The 20413-nt window shown below is 45.9% G+C and overlaps 1 protein-coding gene across 4 annotated transcripts in view; it reads left to right on the top strand.

The window, feature by feature from the left end:
* The first annotated feature begins 7153 nt into the window (after positions 1 to 7153).
* Positions 7154 to 20413, top strand: part of ARHGEF10 (Rho guanine nucleotide exchange factor 10) — a 291292-nt gene continuing 278032 nt past the window's right edge. For 2 of the 4 annotated variants that reach the window (XM_073589191.1, XM_073589188.1), the window contains exon 1: positions 7945 to 8097. The gene's annotated coding sequence lies outside the window, so the exon portion shown is untranslated. Of the gene's footprint in view, positions 7214 to 7944; positions 8098 to 8232; positions 8341 to 20413 lie in introns of those variants that run through there. The other 2 variants (XM_073589190.1, XM_073589189.1) reach the window with 2 other exon arrangements.

The following is a 20413-nucleotide window of genomic DNA, read 5'->3' as shown; positions in this document are numbered from 1 at the left end:
AATATCCATTTGAGGACCCTGTTTGTTCTTTCTGGGAGAAAGCACCAAAGTTAGACGTAGCAAGTGCCAAAGCCTCCAAAAAGTTTGCACTTTGAGGATATGGGGGTGATAAAAGATCCCATGGACAAAACAACTTATACGTTCCTGAAGGGTTCACGGGAGGCCGCTAGGGGTGGGCTAAAACCAGCGTTAGCTGCCACCTGTACGGCCAGGTCTCTAATGGTCTGGCTGGACCAGCTAGAATCACAGCTAAGGGACAAAACCTCTAGAGACACGATATTAAATTCTATACCCGTAATGAAGGGGGCTGCTGCCTTTCTGGCGGACGTGTTACGGGCTGGCGGAATGCACCAAATAATAAAGAAGGTATTTAGGTGTGTTAGCAGCCCGGGGTCCACCGTGCAGAGATGGTAACTGCTGCTCTGTAATGACGGACGTTATATAGCGGTAGAATAGAGGAACACATGGGGTTAACTCCACCTAGTGTGTACAGAGGCGGACTCTGTTACCTCACAGAGCCGCCCGACCGCCAAACACAAATGCCGCATCCTGTTTATGCTCACAGAGCTCGGCAATGTGAGCCCTGGTGTAAAGACACAGGACTTTACCCCTGAGACACAGGGTTAGAGTCCCTCTAGTCACAATAGTGCAACTGTGGTAGCAGGAAGAGACAATATTAATAAATAAAGCGCACTATGTGTGAACTGCACTGCTCTGGCGGACACCACTAACCACCCAGACAAGGGAGGAAAGCGCTAGACTTGCGCACAGCGTCGCACTGGCGGATGCAGCCACTTAATTTGGTACTGAAGGTGCCCAGAGCTGGACAGCACCATATGGCGCTGAGAGAGGTGCTGAGACGTGGAAGCACCGTGGCGCAGACCAAGCCACTAGTAGGCGCTGACTCTAACTCTAAAGCCCTATAACATACGTATCCAAGGGAGGGGAGTTATAATGCCTCAGTCACCAGTTTCATGCATCCATCATCACTCACACAAAATACAATAAGAGACTATACTAGCGTATGGCCATGCGACTCTTTTACAGCAGCGTCCTTCTGGGACCTTCCTAGTGTTCCAATGGGAGCAGCAATAGGACCTGAGCATGTGACCTCAGACCTCCAATGAGAGGACTTCCCTCGGGTATGCTGAGTGGGCCGAAAGAAGGACTTAGTCCCAAGAGCTGCTCGCTGCTGGCTATTGCAGGTTACTATAGCTGAACCCTGATTGGCAGCAGTAAACAAGCCAACAGTAGTAGACTGAGCAAGACGCCGGGAACGACATCTTTGCTGAGCAGACTCCTCTGTGGCCGGAGAGGAATGGGAGACCACAGAAGGCAAGGCTCGGGATTCCTCCTGTGCAGAGGCAGGAACCCGATGCCTAACAGGACGCATCAGCGGAGTCGGTCAGGCTAGCCGCTAGATTGGCATCCTTCTCCAACGCAGCCTGGCGAGCACTCTGGCTTAAGTGTTGGCTGGGAGATCACCAAACAAAATCAAAATTGTGTTCCATACCGGGCGAGTTCTTGTTTGGCTCCACGCTGGATGATATTCTGGATAAAGCAGGGGATAAAAAGAAACGCTTCCCTATCCTCTTCAATCAATCCTATAAACGGCCCTTTCGGAATAACAGATTTATCCAGAGGAAACCCCCCCCAAACTTCCCCAGGATAAGTGGGAAGGTAGAAGCACAGGGTTCATGTTCAACAGGGGCCCCAATGACAACAAAAAGCCATCCCAATGAGGGTTTTCCCCAGGTAGGGGGAAGGCTTTCTCGCTTTCTCCCGGCTAAGGAAAAAATATCCAATTGGACCTGATATAATCAGGCCTATTACTTGGTTTCCATTCCCCTCCACTTCCATCCTTCATAGTGACTCCTTAGAGATCCTCAGGAGAGGAACAGCTAGCCTTAGAACAGGAGATTCTAGGTCTAGTGGAGAAGACAGCTCTTCAGGAGGTCCATCACCAAGAAAGAGGCGAAGGATTTTACTCCCCCCCCCCCCTCCGACGTTAACTAAAGAAAAAATTGGATGGGACATTCAGAACGATTACGAATTTGAGGAAACTGAACAAGTGTCTGAAAGTGCAATCCCTCAAGATGGAAACAATAAAGACATCAGTAAGAATGCTATGCTACTTCCATCCTGTTTCATGACTGTTCTGATTCTAAAAGACTCATATTATCACATCCCCATCCACAAAGTCTATCAGAAGTTCCTCAGGGTGGCGGTCACAATGCAGGGGGTGATAAGACATTACCAGTTCTAAGCCCTTCCATTTGGTCTGGCCATAGCTCCATGGGTATTCACCAAGGTGGTGGCGGAGGTGAATGCTAATCTAAAGGAACAAGATATCTTGATCGTCCCGTACCTAGATAACTTCTTGATAATAGGCAACTCCCACCCAACACTGCAAAGACCAGCTAGAGAGAGTCATGAGTTCCTTTACCAACTTAGGCTGACTCATGAATCTAGGGAAATTCAGAACTGTGCCGAGCCAGGTACAAGAATACCTGGGCATCATACTAGCCTCAAACAGGAGTGTTGCCTCACGGTAGAGAAAGTTCAAAAGATAGTAGAGCTGGTATCTCAAGCAAGGGACCTCCCCTACATAGGGATCTCCCCTCCATAATCTTACGGAAGGCGATGTCACTTCTAGGGTCCATGACATCTTGTATCCCGGCAGGTCATTTGGCTCAGGTACATATTAGAGAGTTAGTGGGAAATATTGACAGCAGAAAACTCTTTAGAAGGAAATTTAGAAGGGCAGTTAACCATGTTATCAAAAACAGCTCTCTCGCTGGAATGGTGGATGAGGGTAGACAACCTAACTCGGGACATTCTTTGGGTATTACCAATTTCCAAAGTCTTGACAACAGCCGCAAGCCCCGGGGGTGAAGGGCTCACCTAAACGACCAGATGGCTCAGGGGGTCTGGACTGAGGAATTAAGATCAGTATCCTCAAACATGAAGGAACTGTTGGCAGTGAAGTTTGCCCTTTTAAAATTTTTGAGCACCCTTCAGTCACATCATGTGATGGTATTTTCGGACAACCGAATTGTAGTAGCTTATTTGAATCTCCAGGGAGGAACCCGGTCCGCCCGCTTATGGAAGTAACAAGGTCCATTTTCCAGCTAGCCGAGGACAACTTGGGGTCTATTTTGGCAATCAATACAAGGGGGGGGTAGAAAATTGCAGGGCAGATTTTCTGAGTCAGACCCAGCTGAGGCAGGGGGAGTGGGAACTGAATCAGGTAGTGTTCGATCAAATTTCAGAAAAGTGGGGGTACCTGGCCATAGATCTGTTCGCCAAAAGTCAGAGCCAGAAAGTAGACGCTTTCTGCTCAACAGAGCCCCTGGGGAACCCCGTCGCACTGGACGCCTTCATGATTCCATAAAACTACCATCTAGCATATGCCTTCCCTCCAATTGCCCTGATCCCGGCAGTTCTGAAGAAAATACGGGCAGACAAGGCAAGAGTGATTGTAATAGCCCCCTTCTGGCCAAGGAAGACATGGTTTTCTTGGCTGAGGATGATGTCCTTCTCCGACCCTTGGGTACTTCCGGAGATTCCGGATCTTCTTTCTCAGGGCCGGTGGTTCACCCGCAGGTAAAAAACTTGCACATGACAGCCTGGAACTTGAAAGGGCTCTCCTGAGCAATAAGGGGTTTTCACCAAACCTAATCTCCACTTTGCTTCAAAGTAGAAAGCCTGTGACCACCAAACTGTATGGGAAGACTTGGAAGAAATTCCTTTCAGCTTCAGGCTCCAAGTTAGATGGAGGGGGGGTACCACTAACGGCCATCTTAGCGTTCCTTCAGAAGGGTTTAGAACAGGGGCTGGCCACAAGTACTTTAAAAGTTGAAGTCGCAGCTCTGGGGGCCCTGTACAATTACGACCTGGCTGGGAATCGGTGGATATCTAGGTTCAAAGCTTCGGACAGGTCTAGACCCATCCCCTCCCAGTGTGCTCCTCCGTGGGATTCAAATTTGGCCCCCTTTTGAACCCTTGTTGGAAGCCTCACTGAAAGTCTTGTCCCTGAAAACATCACTTCTTGTAGCTCTTACATCAGCTCGTAGGGTCAGCGACATTCAGGCTCTATCAGCCTGCCCACCTTTCACACAAATTTTAGAAGATAGGGTTATTCTAAAAACTGACCCAGCCTACCTTCCAAAGGTGGCGTCACATTTTCACAAATCTCAGGAGAGCTAATTTCCCTCTTTTTGCCCCAATCCCATAAATAGGGTAGAGGAAGTTTTATACACACTAGACGTCAGAAGGTGCCTAATCCAGTACTTAGTGGCCACACGAGAGTGTAGGAAGGATAGGTCTCTCTTTGGGTGCTTTCAGGGTCCTCAAAAAGGGAAGAAAGCATCCAAGGGCATGCTAGCAAAATGGATAAGAGATGCCATCACCCTGTCATATTTCTCGCATGGGGTGGCTGTCCCGGAGAAAATAAAGGCTCACTCAACAAGAGCATTGGCGACCTTCTGGGCGCAAAAAGCCGGCGACTCAATAGATCAGATATGTAAAGCCACGGCGTGGTCTTCCCCCTCTACATTCTTTAATCACTATCTGCTGGACCTAGCCTCTTCTTCAAAGCTTACCTTTGGGAGAAGGGTTCTGGAAGCAGTGGTCCCTTCGTAATGTACAAATCTCTGCAATTATCTCCATAGTGCCGTCATGGGGGAAGGAGAAAGACGTAGTTACTTACCGATAACGGTATTTCTTAGAGCCCATGATGGCCCATGTACATTCCCTCCCTTCACGTGTTTGTGTGAACACTTAGTTTGGTTAACGTTAATACTTAGAGGTAGCCACGCAGTGTCTCTGTTAAGCTTCATAGTAATGTTAAAATTTTGTTATGTTCCTCTCATGCTCTGTAAAACAACTGATGCGGGAGAGAGGTACCGCCTTTTTATCTGTAGATTTCCTGTCCCTGATCAGCGGATCCCGTCTCTCCATGGTGCCGTCATGGGCTCTGAGAAATCCCGTTATCGGTAAGTAACTACGTTTTTTCAACATGTTATTGGGGGTTCAGGTTTGTCAGGTAAGTTATGTGAGAAGGCTTTTATTATTTGAACCAGAAAACTTCAATCAGTAAAAATATTAGCGTATGTGCCAACGATGAGGAACTGCTGCAGGTTTGTTGCTACATATTTTTGCAGCATCAAACCCACAGTGGCCAGCTGTGTCAGCATAGTGGATGGGATTTGAAGAAATCCCATGTCCACTATGCGTCCACAGACGCCAGCAGATCACCTGCAGACACTGACATGCGGCGCGTCTTTCCAGACCACAATGTCAAGAGAAATGACATCAATAGAAATGTATTAAATGCGGTAAATCCGCATGGTTCAATGAACACATGCGGATTCATCTGCGTTCAATAGCAGTCAGCGCTTTGGATGCAGCGAATGTCTGCTGCATCCAAAGTGCTGCTAGTCCCGGATCATGGGCACCCGACCTTAGACTTTCACTTTCTCGTAGTTTGGCCTAGGTCTTTATTATATTCTGGCCTGGGCCAAAATATACGCGGGTTCAATCTGGACAAGGGGTTAATTTGGCCTTTTACATCAGTCCCTGAATCTATATTCGACATCCATGTGTGAACGTGTGCCTATCCGAGTAGTCCGGTCTGCATCAGTAACTGTTCTGCAGAGCTTCCAGAACCTAATAGTCTGAACGGAGCCTGAATGTTATCCTTGTCTGCGTACCTGACTCCTTGGGTCAGTAGCTGCATTACCAGGGACTGATTAGTAGTGATGAGCGAGTATACTCGTTACTCGAGATTTCCCAAGCATGCGCGGGTGATCTCCGAGTATTTGGATGTGTTCGGAGATGTAGTTTCTGTTGCCGCAGCTGCATGATTTGCGGCTGCTAGACAGCCTGAATACATGTAGGGATTTCCTAACAAACAGGCAACCACCACATGTATTCAGGCTGTCTAGCAGCCGCAAATCATGCAGCTGTGGCGACAGAAACTAAATCTCCGAGCACATCCGAATACTCGGAGATCACCCGAGCATGCGCGGGAAAGCTCGAGAAATGAATATACTCGCTCATCACTAATTAGGAGTGGTATGCGGCAACTACCTGCAGCTCAAGTCTGACTCCACCATCAGGAGCTCCAGTGAACACCAAGTAGCTGCCTAGCTATGCCCTTCTTAGGGTGTGTGCACATTGTACACTACCTTTCTATTCAATGGAAAATGAAAAACGCTGTGCACATGCTGCGGATTTTTCCGCGGTTTTAAATCTGCAGCATGTCAATTCTTTGTGCGGAATCCGCAGCGCCTTGACACCTGCTCCATGACCAGGTGTCAAAACACAGGGGAAAACCGCAGGCTAATCCGCAGGTAAAATGCAGGTCTTTTGATCTGCGGATTTAGCCAAATCCGAGTGGAAAAATCTGCAGCACAATCTGCAACGTGTGCACTCACCCTTAGGCAAGCCCGGCCCTGTGGCAAAGCGGTTCCACAAACCACATGTGCCACGTGAGTGTCCATATCAAAGGCTTAGGATGGTGAATGCTACTGACAGATGCCTTTAAAAGAAAAAAAAAAGACAACTTAAAAACTAACGCAAAACTTATAGAGGGTAAGGTGCAAATACTAAAGCCACTAAAAGGAGGAAATTCTGTCAGAAAACTGGAGACTAAATGATGAATTTGGGCCATAATCTCTTCTTTGTGGAATTAAAGGGGTTGTCCAGTGAAAGCAAGTTATCACCTATCCACAGGTGTGTCGGTAGCCTACTGATCGGTGGGGGTCTGACCACTGGGAAACGCAGAACAGTGACATTTTATCCCCGATTGAGAACCTTTATACCCATTACAAAACGGAACTTGATTGTTAGCCGACCGCTCTTTAATTTTCTGCGTGACTTCCAGATAAAGCCGAGTGCAGCTCAGCAGCCCCGTAAGGAATGAATAGAGCACGCGCACTCACACTCCATTCTAATGGGATAAAGTGCCCCGTGCTGCCGACCAGTGCAGGGTCCCAGCGATCAGACTCCCAATCAGGTGAACAGGTGATGCCTTGTTTTCACAGGACAACCCCTTTAAGTCACCCTCTCTATGCATTCCTATGAAACCTCCAGTGCCAGTCTCATACAGGGAAGCCGACTTCCAGTCCATCCTTGTACGGCTGCGTGACGTGGGCAGCCAGTGTCGGGCGCGTACTACAAGGCTCGGAATTTAGAAATATGGCATCAGGTAAGAGAACTAAAGGCCACTACTTTTTACAAGATGGTAACAGAGAATTAAAGGGATTGTACAACACCGAAATAACTTCTTCATTTATGGTTTTAAAAGGCTAATAGGAGAAACCATTCCCCTTCCAACTCCACCAGGCATATGCTGCTCCAGAAGCAATGTCTGCTCCATCTGGAAGACAAGGGACCGCTGCAGCTTGTGATTGACTGCAGCAGTCAGGGGACTAGAAAAACATCTGAAGACTCCATGTTCTAGTCACCTGGCAACCGTAACCAACGACAGGCTGCAGCGGTCCCGTGACTACCAGTGGTGTGACCAGCTGGCTCCGCTGTGGGAAGACGAGTATACTTCTGTTTATTACTTTCATTCCATCAATACCTAAAGAGTTCCCCTCGGTGCTGGACATCCCCTTTAAGGGCTCTACTAGTTTCAGGACCAGAGGATAAGACGCCCGCTCCTGCCTAGTTATGGGGTCGCTCGCGGTATATGGCTGACTCCACATTCCAATACTGGCCAGGTGACTAGTGGGCAGCTGCCGCCTTCCCGGTCCCCGCTGGTCGGTGATGGGGCGGCCATCCAGCTGTTGGGGTAAATGCCATGGGGCGGTCAGGTGACCGGAGAGGAATGCCGCCGCCGCGCATAGAGCGTGTGTGGGGGCCGGAGGCGCAGTCTACCCCACGCCCGCATTAGACTGACGCGCGGCACAACCAATGGGGGTGGAGAGCTCCATAAATCCAGCCAATCAGCTTCTCGTTCTAGCCGGCGGACGTTTTGTACATCCCAGTTTGAAAAAAATAGCAAAAATAATGAGGCGAATCCTCGGGTGAGTGTCGGTGGCAGCGGCGGAGCGGGATGTGAGCACTGAGGCGGCTCTCTCCAGCATGGTGAGTGCTCTGCTTCTTCCCAGAGGCGCCGCACACTTTGGGGATGGAAAGGGAGTTTAGTGACGTGTCTGTGGTCTGCCGCACTCCGGAGTGACTGCTTACTAAGGGGTTAATGCTGCTCATTAATCACCTGGTCATTAGCAGTTCCGGTCCGATCCAGTCCGGTGTGACAGCCCCATGTGTGCAGCCGCTCGGGGATCGCCACTGTGTCTGCAGGATTCAGGCTGAGGCCACGTTCACACGGTCAGGATTTTACCTCAGCATCTGTAACCAGAAGTGGTGACGAGTTTCTATTATCTTCTCCTGTCCGGATTTTGACGTAAAAATACTGCGGCAAATTACTGTCCGTGTGCATTGGGCCCGATGGGTATGTTTGCAGCTGCAGACATAGGTGCTGTTCTGCCCCCTCACTCCTGGATGTCTGGCCCGTGGCTTGGTGGCCACTTTGGCAGCAGAGTTGTGCCATAACTAACACCTCCAGTATAAGCCGTGGAATCACTGGTGCTGTGCAGAGCTCCTCCTTGACTTCTCTGTGACCCGCGTCCTGAACCTGCTGCATGTTTTCCTCCACACTTAACATTTCTGGCTTATCTACACACTTATCGCCACCGTCAGCCGTTCCCAGCCTTGTCAGACTGTGGGTGTTAAGGCCCCGTCACACTTATACTGCCCGTCACGGTAAGGTTAGCGCTCCCAATATGGAGGATAAACTGCATGAGACCCTTCCTGGAACGTCTTCCCTGGCCACTGCTCCATCGCAGGGGACTGCACAGTGTGACCCGCAAGGCACAGAATGCTGTTAGATTTTCAGCAGCTTCTTGTTTGTCGCGGCACTATCTGACCCCATTCACTTGTATTACGCTGCCGTGTGCCCCCGGCCTTAGGCTGTGTGCACACGCTGCGGATTTTTCTGCACAGATTTGTCAGAAACCGCAGTTTTTCTGTGGTTTTTCCCCTGCGGTTTGACACCTGCCATGGAGCAGGTGCCAAACCGCAGTGGAATCCGCATAAAGAATTGACATGCTGCGGATTTGAAACCGCAGCAAATCCCTGCGGAAAAATCTGCACCGTGTGCACTGCGGTTTTCATTTTCCATTGATTTTAATGGTACTGTACACCGCAGCAATAACTGCTGCTGATCCGCAGGACCAAAACCGCTGCATATACTCAGCAGAATCCGCAGCGTGTGCACACACCCTTAGTGGCCATGCAATGGTCAGTCCCACAGTCATTGTGGCCACTGTGTAAGTGGAACTGTTATGTGAGCATCTCTAGTCTCTGCAGCTTCTATGGGAAGGGTGGAAGCCACGAAAACAAGCCCCCTGGCTGACCTGCACTGTGTTCCAAATTATTATGCAAAAAATATTTCCTCATATTTTCTCTAAATTACCTATATGAATTGCAGTCATTGTTATTTTCCAGTCATCTAATATTCTAGTATAATTGCAATGTTTTTGAACAAACTGCCTATGAAAACAGTATATTTTTAAAAATAAGAAACTCAGAATGCATGTTCCAAATTATTATGCCCAGCAGAGTTTTCAACCTTTTTATTTTTATTTTGAACAAAAAAATGGTCAATTGTGAAATGATAAGCATTATCATCTTATTACAAAATGAAATAAAACAGTTTTCAAGTCAAAACTTTCTTCTAGGTGATGTTACATTTGCACATAGGACCCCTTGTTCGAAAGAAGCTTCTGAACTCTCTCGCCCATTGAATTTGTCAGTTTTTGGATGGTTTGTGCTTTAATTGTTTTGCATGTGGACAGAAGACCCTCCCAGAGCGGTTGCTTAGATGTGAACTGCCTCCCGCCATCATAGACACTCCTTTAGATGATGCTCCAGAGGTTCTCAATGGGGTTGAGGTCAGGGGAAGATGGTGGCCACACCATAAGTTTGTCCTCCCATAGCAGCCAGAGATGAAGATGTGTTATTTGCAGCATGAGACGGTGCATTATCATGCATGAAAATGATCTTGCTGCGGAAAGCACGGTTCTTCCTCTTGAACCATGGCAGGAAGTGATGTTTTAGAAACTCCACATAGATTATGGAGTTCATCAGGGCTGTGGAGTCGGAGTCGGAGTTGGAGTCGGTATAAAATGGACCGACTCCTAAAATATATAATAAATTGGGTACAGTAATTCAATGCAGGATGTGCTGAATATTTTTTCATAGGAGTTTGGGAAAGTTATTTAATGTCCTATAAATGGCTGTTATATTCCTGATCTAAGGCTACATTCACACACAACGTTTTTCCTGTGTTTTTTGAGGATACGTTTTTCAGCTGCAAAAGCTGATCATCTTTTTAAAAAACTGCATCACCTGAAAGGTTTTTGAGCTCATAGATAATGTTTTCAATAGCAAAAGCAGATTAGAAATCTGCTCTATCTATATATCCATTTATCCATATCTGTCTATCCATATCGTATCTGTACCAAAAAGAATGAAAACCGGGTAGTACACCAATATATATTCTGTTCTATCTAAACATCTTGATTATTGGATCATAAAAATGATTAAATGTCTGAGGTTCACATTGTACTACAATAAATTTTTCACTTAAATATAAGCAATATGTGTGGGAGTCGGAGTCGTGGAGTCGGAGTCGGTGTGAGGGAAATTGAGGAGTCTGAGTCGCAGGTTTGGCTTACCGACTCCACAGCCCTGGAGTTCATCTTTACCCCTTCAGGGATCCTAAAGGGGCCAACAATCTCTCCCCATGATTCCAGCCCAAAACATTACTCCACCTCCTCCTTGTTGGCGCCTTAGCCGTGTTTTCATGGGGTGTCCATCAACCAGCCATCCTCCACTCCATCCATCTGGACCATCGAGCGTTGCACGGCACTCATCGGTGAACAAAACAGTTTGAAAGTCAGTCTTCATGTATCGTTTGGCCCACAGGAGCCGTTTCTGCTTGTGTGCAGTGGATAGAGGTGGTCAACAGGATGGCTTACGCACAGCTGCAAACCTCTGAAGGACCCTGCATCTTGTTGTTCGGGGGACATTGGAGGCGCCAGCAGCTTCAAAAACTTGTCTGCTGCTATGACGAGGCATTTTTGCAGCTGCTCTTTTAACCTGACGCAATTGCCTGTTGGAAAGAGTCCTCAATTTTTCCTTATCAGCACGCACACGTGTGTGCTGGGAATCAGCTACATACTTCTTGATTGTGCGATGATCACGATGAAGTGTCTTGGCAATGTTGATTGTAGTCATGCCTTGACCTAAATACTCCACAATTTGTTGCTTCTCAGCAGCCGACACATCCTTTTTCTTTCCCCTTTTTGGCAAAAAATGTAGGCTGCTTAATAATGTGGAACAGCCTTCTTAAGTAGTCTTGCCTTTATTTGGACACACCTGCCAAACTAATTTGCACAGGTATCTGCAATTGCTTGCAGTGATATAAAGAGCCCTGACACATCCCCCATCAATGAGTTTAAATGACAAACAAAAAATTCTAACCTTATCACTCCTAAACTCTTTTTGCATAATAATTTGGAACACAGTTTAGTGCTCATCTCTGCTCTTAAATTGTCGCATTCACCCATTACAGCACGGTGGCTCAGAGGTTAACACTGCAGCCTTGCAGCGCTGGGGTCTTGGCTTCAAATCCCACCAAGGACATCTGCAAGGCATTTGTATGTTGTCCTAGTGTCTGTGTGGGTTTCCTCATGGTACTCAGGCCTACTCCAAAAACATACTGGTAGAACATTTAGATTGTGAGCCCCAATGGGGACAGCTATGGCAATATCTATAAAGCGCTGCAGAATATGATGGTGCTTTATAAGTAATGCATAATAAATAAATTGAAATCTGATGGAAAATGTGGTCCTGGTGCTTTAATAGTATGGCTGCTTTACTATCCATACTGTGCCCTACCACCTGCTTCATCCTAGAGACGATGTAAAGAGGCTCATAACTTGACTGCCTGTGTAGTGTATATAGATGTTGAATTGCAACATCTCCATCCTTTTGTTCTCGAGAGCCAAGAAGTCAGAGGTGTGTGGCAGTGGCTCATTTCCTTCTTACTGCTGCATATACAATACATGCTTGCTCAGCTGAACGTAGAATGAATGTTTAGGGGGATTGGGAGGAAATTATCAGCCAAAAGTGCATCGTCCTACAGCTATCTCATACATAAGGGGACCTGGAAATGGTTCTTAATTTGTTTGTCAGATGCTACACATGCAGAGAATGCCTAACAAACAGACCCTCCTTGCATGTGTTGCAGTTGTCAAACAGCCACGAGACATGCAGCCGCGGGGATTTGAACATATTATTAGAGTATGCTGAAGATGCTCTATTAGCACCTGAGCGTGCTCGTATAACACCTTATCGTCGCTCATCACTATTCTGCAACACTTAAAACTGCAGCTGAAAATCACCATTCTGTGACAATAAAGGAGTTGTCTCAAGTTCATGGATAAAGCTACAAACCTTGTAATCCGGGGGAAAAAAAAAAGGAAAAGTGAGATCCAGCTCCTTAAAACTCAATACTTACCGTATTTTATTTTTGCTTAAAAAAAAAAAAAAATTCCGTATCACCGGGTAAAATTGGCAACTTGTTTTGCGTGCACTTGGGCATTCTTTGTGTAAGCTCAGACGAGTAACGCCAGAGTGAGTTCGAAACACGTTGGCAGTTTTACCTGCTGATATGGAATCTAATTTTCTTTCTGCTTAATAAAATCTCGCTTTGCTGGATATCCCTTTTTTTTTTTTTTTCCTTTTTCTCGGATTACTACTTTTGGTCACAATGGATGTCTTTGCTCCTACACTCCTTTCAAATCAATGGTGAGGTGGTTCCAGAAACATTTTTCCAGTATTTATAAAATAAAAGGTGTCGAGAGCAGTGTGCTCCTGAAGATACATTTTGATTACAACCCCTTTAAGCATTTTTGTCATTTACATGTATTAGAAACTTAGAAACCATATGACAGTCCTGTATAATCAACAAGCAGCTCCTAACAAAAAGAAGCAAATGTGAACAGGTGCAAGCTGTAGTGTGTATTGTATCCAAATCAGAGAGTGCAGCAGCTCACTGATGTGTATACAAACGTTGAATATATTACATTTAAGCAGTATTACGGCCATATAGACAATTCTTATGAAATTGAGATACTAGGCGCAAAAAGCAAATTTGTGTTCCTACCACTGCTACCAGCTATGGCGAGGCTCAGTAGTGAGGCAGTGCTGTGGAGCTGTAGTGGAGATGAATCTGTGCTGCACTTTATGTACATACTCAGTAGTGAGGCAGTGCTGTGGAGATGAATCTGTGCTGCACTTTATGTACATGCTCAGTCAGAGGCGTATCTAGGCTTCCTGGCACCCGGGGCAAGAATTTGGTTCGGCGCCCCCCCCCCCCCCCCCCCACACCAAGTACATATGCGACTTGCACACTTAGCCATGTACCCACGAGCTGCTCTCCCTAATGCTCTCAATGTTCAGTAAAAAACTGAAAGCAGGAAGAGAAGCTCGTTGTCAAGTATGAAAATCGCATATGAGTGAAGTGTCCGTGTGATAACTACTGGAACCTGCAGAGCTGAATCCTGACATTGCAGCTTCTGAATTCTCACAACGAATGCACTGCACACTTTTAGGATTCTCACTTGCCGATGTACAGTCATGTCAGCACAAGTATGTGATTTATATACTTTTGGCCACATTCCGACTAGACGTGCCCGGCCTCGCTCTGTTCATTTTCATTGAGTGAAGCCACACATGTCTAGTCAGCATGTGACCGCATGTATGTAAATTACCGGCACGAGAGAATCCTGACAGCGCGCAGTGAGCACTGTGAGAATTCAGAAGTCTGCAGTCACATAGAATGTCTGCACACTCAGCACAGACCTGGAGAACCCCTTTAATGTTCCTAACAAATAAAAACATGAGAATAAGTCAGTAGCACAAATAACATTTACATCCAAGTACCTTATAGATGACGTCTCTGGAGTCGTTCTCCTTTTCTTCTTCTTGTCCAAACCCCATGATGAGTTTTCTCATCCACAGCCGTCTCTGCAGACTTCCATCTTCTCCGGTCTTCTGCAGCAAATCTCCACACGATGCCCTTAAAGATAGAAGTGTCATTATGCTCCTGAATAAAAATGTCTGCAATATACTGTCGCCTCACACTATTTCCCTCCCTCCTCTAACATCCCTCTGTTCACCATACTGTCTCATCATACATTTACCCCCCTCACTCTCTATACTGTCTGCTCACACATACCCCTGACTCCCCATACTGTGTCCACATACATTAACCCGTTTCCTCCCCATACTATCTGCACCCAACCCCCATACTGTTTCCTCATACATACTGTGTCCTCAAATCTCCCCACACACATTAAATCCCCCCATCCACACCCCAAATCCCTCACACACATTAAGTAGCCCCCCATCCTCACTCCAAATCCCACAGACACATTAAATAACCCCCATCCCCATTCCCAAATTCCCCCCACATATTAACCCCATCCCTACTCATTAACCCCCCCAAACAATAACCCCCATCCCCACTCATTAATTCCATCCCCACTCATTAACCTCCCCTGTCCCTACTCCCAAATTCCCCGACACATTATGTACCCCCCCACTCCAAATCCCCCACACATTAACCCCCATCCCCACTCATTAACTCCCCACTCATTAACCCTCCACAAATTAATTCCATCCCCACTCCATAACCCCCATCCCCACACACTAACCCCCATCCCCACTCATTAACTCGCCACACATTAACCCCATCCCCACTCATTAACCCCCCACACATTAACCCCCATCCCCACTACACATTAACCCCCCACTCATTAACCTCATCTCCACTCTTTAACCCCCCCACGCATTAACCCCCATCGCCACACATTTAACACCCCCCATCTTCGGTGGTTTCTTCAGCTCCACATTGGAGCACACTTGCCACCAGTGCTGAGCGTTCACTCTGGGCGCCGGGGAGTGACGTCAGCAGCGTGATCACATGACATGTCACGCTGCTGACGTCGCTCTGGCCCGGCGGTCAGAGCTGCAATTGTACTAGCGTCTATACAGACGCCAGTACAATTGTTCCCTGGGAGCCAGCATGCGCACCTTCTCTGCGCCAGCTGTCAGCTTGACAGCTGACACAGAGAACCGCCGACTCTCAGGCCAGGGGGGGGCGGCAGAACGCAGCCGCCAGGGAGGACACTGCGGACCGCTGCATTAGGCGGCCCGGACTGCGCCCCCTTCCAGCAGCGCCCGGGGCAACTGCCCCCCCAGATACGCCCCTGTGCTCAGTAGTGAGGCAGTGCTGTGGAGTTGTAGATGAGATGAATCTGTACTGCACTTTATGTACATGCTCAGTAGTGAGGCAGTGCTGTGGAGTTGTAGGTGAGATGAATCTGTGCTGCACTTTATGCACATGCTCAGTAGTGAGGCAGTACTGTGGAGTTGTAGCTGAGATGAATCTGTGCTGCACTTTATGTACATGCTCAGTAGTGAGGCAGTGCTGTGGAGTTGTAGGTGAGATGAATCTGTGCTGCACTTTATGCACATGCTCAGTAGTGAGGCAGTACTGTGGCGTTGTAGCTGAGATGAATCTGTGCTGCACTTTATGTACATGCTCAGTAGTGAGGCAGTGCTGTGGAGTTGTAGGTGAGATGAATCTGTGCTGCACTTTATGCACATGCTCAGTAGTGAGGCAGTACTGTGGAGTTGTAGCTGAGATGAATCTGTGCTGCACTTTTTGTACATGCTCAGTAGTAAGGTAGTGCTGTGGAGTTGTAGGTGAGATGAATCTGTGCTGCACTTTATGTACATGCTCAGTAGTGAGGCAGTGCTGTGGAGTTGTAGGTGAGATGAATCTGTGCTGCACTTTATGCACATGCTCAGTAGTGAGGCAGTACTGTGGAGTTGTAGCTGAGATGAATCTGTGCTGCACTTTTTGTACATGCTCAGTAGTAAGGTAGTGCTGTGGAGTTGTAGGTGAGATGAATCTGTGCTGCACTTTATGTACATGCTCAGTAGTGAGGCAGTGCTGTGGAGTTGTAGGTGAGATGAATCTGTGCTGCACTTTATGCACATGCTCAGTAGTGAGGCAGTACTGTGGAGTTGTAGCTGAGATGAATCTGTGCTGCACTTTTTGTACATGCTCAGTAGTAAGGTAGTGCTGTGGAGTTGTAGGTGAGATGAATCTGTGCTGCACTTTATGCACATGCTCAGTAGTGAGGCAGTGCTGTGGAGTTGTAGCTGAGATGAATCTGTGCTGCACTTTATGTACATGCTCAGTAGTGAGGCAGTGCTGTGGAGTTGTAGCTGAGATGAATCTGTACTGCACTTTATGTACATGCTCAGTAGTGAGGCAGTGCTGTGGAGTTGTAGGTGAGATGAATCTGTGCTGCACTTTATACACATGCTCAGTAGTGAGGCAGGACTGTGGGGTCGTAGCTGAGCTGAATCTGTGCTGCACTTTATGTACATGTTCAGTAGTGAGGCTGTGCTGGGGAATCGTAGTTGAGAGGAATCTGTGCTGCACTTTATGTACATGCTCAGTAGGGCCTGCGTACCCAATGTTAAAAATAGGTACGCAGGATGCATGCAGACGTAGGCGGAGCTGAAGGAAGAGGTGCGGCAGTGGGCAGAGCTTAACGGAGGAAGTAGTAGGCCATCCGCAGCGCTACACAACGCAAGTGTGAAGCCAGCCTTACACTGTCATGACTCATACAATGCAATACATGTTGTAGTGTTGATCAGGAGACCAGTGATCAGAGAAATAAAAATTGAAATGTTAAAAAAAAATAAAATGTTTTCAAACTATAAAAGAAAGAGAGAAAACAATTAAACCAATAAATACGTATATTTATGTAAAAACAAAAAAATACACATTTGGTATAATTGCGCCCAGAACAACCTGACCTATCAAACTGTACCACTAGTTCACTCCTTCAGTGCACACCGTAAAACAAGGAGCAAAAACCTTTGCATTTTCATCATGCCGCCAAACAAAAAGTATAATAAAACACGATCAAAAAGTCAAATTCAGTAACAATGGTAGCCATGAAAGCGTCATCTTGTCCTGCAAATAAACAGCTGCCATACAGCTCCAACAGCGGAAAAATTAAAAAGTTATAACTCTGAGAATAAAGCGATGCAATTATTTTTCTATAAAATAGTTTTTGTGTAAAAGTGCCAAAACCTAAAAAAAAGAAAAACCAGGGGTATCACTGTAATTGTACTGACCCAAAGAATAAAAGTGCCTTATCAATTTTACCACACATAGAACAATATAAAAAAAAAAACCCACGACAATTCCTGAAATGCTGGTTTTTCGTTCTGTCTCCCAAAAATCGGAATAAAAAGCGATCAAAAAATGTCACGTGCCTGAATATGGTACCAATAAAAATGTCAACTTGTCCCGCAAAAAAACAAGCCCTCACATGACTCTGTGGGCCAAAATATTGGATAATTATAGCTCTCAAAATATGGTGACGTTAAGGCTATGTGCCCACGTTGCGTGTTAAAACGCACTCAGAAAACCGGACTCCTTCCCAGAAATCGTGCGTTTTTATGATAGCGATTTTGCCGCGATTTTCGCGTGCGATATTCAAGCACTTTCCAAGCGATTTGAAGCATCGCTTGGAAAGTGATTGACAGGTTGGTCACACTCGTCAAACATAGTGTTTGACCAGTGTGACCAGGTTTTTACTATTGAGGCTGCCTATGCGGCATCAATAGTGAAAGATAAAATGTTAAAATGCTAAAAAAAATAAAAAAATCAGGGTATATTTACCTTCCGGCGTCCCGCGCTGCCATCCCGGGCCTCAGCGTTCCCAGTAATGCCTTGCGAGACCTGTGATCACGTTGGTCTTGCGTTACTATAGCGATCTCGCGAGACCACGTCATCACAGGACCTTGCCGCAAGGCATTACTGGGAACGCTAGGCCGGGAATGCAGCGCGGGACGCCGGAAGGTAAATATACCCCGATTTTTTTTTTTTTTTTTTTTTTTTTTTTTTTTACAGGGGTATGGTACCCAGGGCCTGGAGGACAGTCTCCTCTCCTCCACACCGTGGGTACCAACCGCACATGAGACACTTAACTTCCCGCATGGTGGGCATAGCCACATGCGGGAAGTAAGCGATTCTCATGCATTCCTATGGGTGCGGAATCGCGGCAATTCTTTGCGATTCCGCACAAAAGAATGAGCATGCTGCGATTTTTTTCCGCGATGCGATTCTGCCGCGGAAAAAAGAGCAGCATTAGCACAGCATGTGCGGAATGCCATAGGAATGCATGGGGGGCGTTCTGTACACGATTTTTAAACGTTTTCGCGCCGAAAATCGCGGCAAAAACGCTTAAAAATCGCTACGTGGGCACACAGCCTTAAACAAGTTTTTGCAATAAAAAGCATCTTTTAGTGTGTGATAGCAGCCAAGCCTAAAAACCCAATATAAATCTGGTATCGCTGTAATCGCACCGACATGAAGAATGTCGCCTAAACACTCTTACCGCAGAAGGAATGGCGTAAAAAATAACTAAAACAAATTTATTGCCTCATAAAGTGACACTGGCTCAGAATTGAAAAAATTGGCCCGTCACAAAGGCGAAAACGTGCACTGGCGCGAAAGGGTTAAAGGGATTTAGGAGATATAAAGGGGTTGTTCCTTTTCAATTAAGTTTCTACCCTGGCTGCAGACTGTACTTTGTTGTCACCTTCATCTTCTGGGGGAGAGTGAAGTACTCCCCATACACTTTACAGACTTCTTACCTCTACTTCTAATATTCACTTAAAATGCACTATATGAACAGAAAAGCGCAAATAGGGTCTTATCCGATGATAGTTAAAAAATATAAGAAATCCACTCACCTGCTATAGGAGAGATCACGCATATAAAATTGGTAGTCAGCTGCTGCACGTCCAATGGTCAAACAAGTGACCGCTGATATATCAAATCTTGTGGAACTTATTTTTGGACTTCCATGCGCTGCTTGGCATAATACACGATTGCAGTTATAATAGGAGATTAATAATTAATTCCCAACGCGTTTCGAAGTAAGAACTACTTCCTCAGGGGATGACAGATATAAAATAGCGTTGTTTCCACATTCAATACACTCCAAGTTTGAAAATTGGCGCCAACAGTCACATGCTCTTTTTACAAAATGTCAAAGTTCATACTATGATGAAATGGATCAAACAGTTAGAATAATATAATCATTAATCTCTACATAATAAAATTCCTTTATTCCTAATATTCACTTGGTATGTCTTTCAACTAACCCCCTGCTTTACCCAAGTGTTGTTTATGACCTTGTTTACTCTGGCTTAACCCCTTCATGACCAAGCCTCTTTTGACCTTAATGACCTGGCCATTATTTGCAATTCTGACCAGTGTTCTTTTATGAGGTAATAACTCAGGAACGCTACAACGGATCATAGCGATTCTGAGACTGTTTTTTCGTGACATATTGGGCTTTATGTTAGTGGTAAATTTATGTCAATATTTTTTGCGTTTATTTGTGAAAAAATCTGAAATTTGGTGAAAATTTTTAAAATTTTGCAATTTTCAAATTTTGAATTTTTATTCTGTTAAACCAGACAGTTATGTGACACAAAATAGATAATAAATAACATTTCCCACATGTCTACTTTACATTAGCACAATTTTGGAAACAAATATTTTTTTTGTTAGGAAGTTATAAGGGTTAAAAGTTGACCAGTGATTTCTAATTTTTACAACAACATTTACAAAACCATTTTTTTAGGGACCACATCACATTTGAAGTCACTTTGAGGGGTCTATATGGCAGAAAATACCCAAATGTGACACCATTCTAAAAACTGCACCCCTCAAGGTGCTCAAAACTACATTCAAGAAGATTAACCCTTCAGGTGCTTCACAGGGACTAAAGCAACGTGGAAGGAAATTAATTTTTCCAACAAAAATTTTCTTTTATCATTAATTTTTCTTAATTTTCACATGGGCAACAGGATAAAATGGATCCAGAAATTTGTTGGGCAATTTCTCCTGAGTAAACCGATACCTCATATGTGGTCATAAACCACTGTTTGGGCGCATGGCAGGGGTCGGAAGGCAAGGAGCACCATTTGACTTTTTGAATGGAAAATATGCTGGAATATTTAGCGGTTGCCATGTCGCGTTTTGAGAGTCCCTGTGTGCCTAAACATTGGAGCTCCCCCACAAGTGACCCCATTTTGGAAACTAGACCCCCCCCAAAGAACTTATCTAGATGCATAGTGGGCACTTTGAACCCCCAGGTGCTTCAAGAATTGATCTGTAAAAAAAAAGTACTTTTTTTTTCACAAAAATTTTCTTTTAGTCTCAGTT

This window comes from Dendrobates tinctorius, unplaced genomic scaffold, assembly GCF_039654945.1.
Source record: "Dendrobates tinctorius isolate UK_male_01 unplaced genomic scaffold, ASM3965494v1 ptg000107l, whole genome shotgun sequence".
Taxonomy (NCBI): domain Eukaryota; kingdom Metazoa; phylum Chordata; class Amphibia; order Anura; family Dendrobatidae; genus Dendrobates; species Dendrobates tinctorius.
The sequence above is the reverse complement of the archived record's forward strand: the minus strand, read 5'-3'. Positions and strand labels throughout refer to the sequence as shown.